General features: G+C 37.6%; 1 long non-coding RNA gene across 1 annotated transcript in view; it reads left to right on the top strand.

The window, feature by feature from the left end:
• The window catches only part of LOC106514194 (uncharacterized), a 35477-nt gene that overhangs the window by 1243 nt on the left and 31414 nt on the right, over nucleotides 1–2820 (top strand). The window lies entirely within an intron of this gene.

Genomic DNA, 2820 nt, shown 5'->3' with positions numbered 1-2820 from the left:
GAGTGATCCTCAATACATAGTGTGAGCGCTAACAAATTGCCCATCTTTACAGATCTTAGTTTAAACTGCTGACAATAACTACAGGCATCAACTGCCAGTCTGTTCACAAAATATCTCATGAACCAATGGACAGATTTTAATTAAATGTCTCAGAAGATATTTTATCTACAACAGATTTAGTTTTGGAGTCAACCCAACTCAAGTTGTCAAACTGTAAATTATTAATTAGTTTGGAAAGATTCAGAGTATAATCTAGTATTTTTAACTTATTTTAGAAGGCTAGTTTTTGCAGTGTCTGATCAGAAATCAGTGCGTTTCATGCAGAGTAAATATATTTGTTTTCTTTATTTACCAGATAAGATCTCAAAACTACTGACTGCTGACACTTTGTGTGCTATGACATGACATCTTGCAAGATTTCCCAAGTTCATAAGATTGTGCACAAAATCATTTATTCATGATCACCAAAATAGCTCAAACTGTATCCTTTCTCAATATGAGATGATTTCAGTTCAAAACTGGCATGAAAGGCAGAGGGTGATATGCATTCTCCTAATGAATGCTAGGCATTCATTTTAAAATGCAGTGAAGTAGGTCTTGAAGTCTACAGTCACTGAAAAAAGTTAAGCTTCAATGATGAATGGTCTGATTTGTACACCATTTTTTTCCACATGCAGGAGTGCTAGGGATTTATTTTGCCAGTAGTAGTAATGAATCAAACAGGTGCCCAAGAACATAAAATTGTGGTTCACAAATGCAACAGTAGTGTTATCAGGCAGCTGCCTGAGCATCCAACATTAAGTCATACCAGTAACTAAAGGTCATAGGCGTTGTGCGCTGTTTTTCACCATTTTTAGGTTTATTTTCATGTTTATTTGTATTGATCATTCAGTTTCTGTACTTTCTTGTCTTCAGTTTGCTTTGTTGCCTCCCTGTGTTTTCCCTATCTTCATCACATTATCTGCTTCTCAGCTCCTACCTCTTTCACACACTAGCTGCATTTCCATTGCAAATGTGCACAAAACTTTGTCGAAATTCTCTTAATGTCAAAAAACACAGTTTCACAATTGCAGTGTTTCCATTAAGAAATACTATTAAAGTCACACGGGAATGCGTTTTTTTTTTTTCTTGTGATAAGTCATTGCAAACATGGCGGCAATAGATGTAAACACATAGCACATAGCTACCGCGACACTAGTGCTCATCATCAGAGGAGACGTCGGCGTCTTTTATCGAGGCTTTCCAGAGACAAGCCCCTCATACTTGGGAGCGGCTACGTATGCTGTGTTTTTGGGAAATTGTAGTCGTGAGTTTATTACTTTCTTTTACTATTTCGGTGATTTTACAACTACTTCTACTTCCTGTTGTCTTCATCTTCTTTGTCTTTTTCGCCAGTAAACATCCGGCTGTTGATCACGTGACTCCCGTGATGTGAAAAAATTGTTTCCATTGCAGTTTTGCGAAATACACCAATTTCGATACGGCCGAAAAACCACCTCATCCTATCGCGAAAAATTTTGTCGAAAAACGTATTTTTTTTAACTGACGTGTTTCCATTGAGCAAATTTATTTTCAAAATTCTAATTTGCTCATTTTCATGGTCAATGGAAATGCAGCTACTTTTTCCTAGTCATCACTTAACCAGGTGTTTCCACTCAGCTCATCAGCCTCAGTCTATAAAACTCTCAGATGTCCTTCCCCTTCAGTCTGGCATTGTGTGTGCTTTATGCCCTGTTCTGGTTCTCCTTCATGTCTCCTCAGGTTTTGGATTTTTTTTTTTTTTGTTGATGCCATGACAGCATATTTGTTTTCTTTATACATGCATTCCCGGGTCTTACCTCTTCAGAATGTGACACTTAAACACAAAATATACTTAATAAAAGCATTAAACAGCATTACCTGCACTTGATAGAATTTGACAGGGGTCCCATTTTGTGTTAACATAAAATGGGGCGGGGGGGTGGGGTGTCTTGCACAATTACCTTACATGTAGGACATCCAGATGTCATAATGACCCAATAATGAAAGAAATGGGGACACAAGGGATTCCACTTCATATAAGATTCAGTTAATCGACAAACACACCAAGGAATGATTGTCATCATGTGCTAAGAATTCCCAAACTGCAACTGCCAGATATTGGACTCTTTGCAACACCTTGAAAAAGTGTTGCTGCATTTGGAAGATGTGGACTGTTGATGTCAGTGATCTGGATGACACAAACATCGGCTCATATAACAACTGAACCTGGAAGTTTTACTTTTTTATTGCTTTATGTTAACAAGTTCAACCACTCTGATGTAAAAAGTGCTAAATTTGTGACTAGTTACGGTTAAGGTCAGATCATTTAAACTGAATAATTAACGCGATTAAAACGTTTCCATCTCATTAATAATACCTTTCAAAGCCAGACAGGAAAATAAAAAAGGCTAGTGTTTGCGGAAGCGACTCTGTGTACACCAAACATCAAAGAAGGTCACATACATTGAATGTAGAAATGCACAGACGAGTTATACAAACACTTTATCATGTGAATAAATGATCAAAGGACAGAAACTGCTGATTGAAAAAGGAGAGAAACTGGCTGGCTTTTTTTAGTTCGCTCAACAAAAACGAGGAGAAAAGGAGTTTTTCTTTCTTTTTAGGGGGTATTTGATTGATTGTGAGCGTGCACTAGACACTTCGAAACACACAAACGGTATTAAAAAATGTGCTCTGGTTACGGAGAGAGCGGCGTTCAGATAGTCCACAACATAATCTGTTATTCATGGCAGGCATGCTAATCACTCTGTGTAACACCATACACACCTACTCCCACTG

The sequence above is a fragment of the Austrofundulus limnaeus genome, unplaced genomic scaffold (assembly GCF_001266775.1).
Source record: "Austrofundulus limnaeus strain Quisiro unplaced genomic scaffold, Austrofundulus_limnaeus-1.0 Scaffold18, whole genome shotgun sequence".
Lineage (NCBI taxonomy): Eukaryota > Metazoa > Chordata > Actinopteri > Cyprinodontiformes > Rivulidae > Austrofundulus > Austrofundulus limnaeus.
This window is presented reverse-complemented; position numbering and strand designations above follow the sequence as displayed.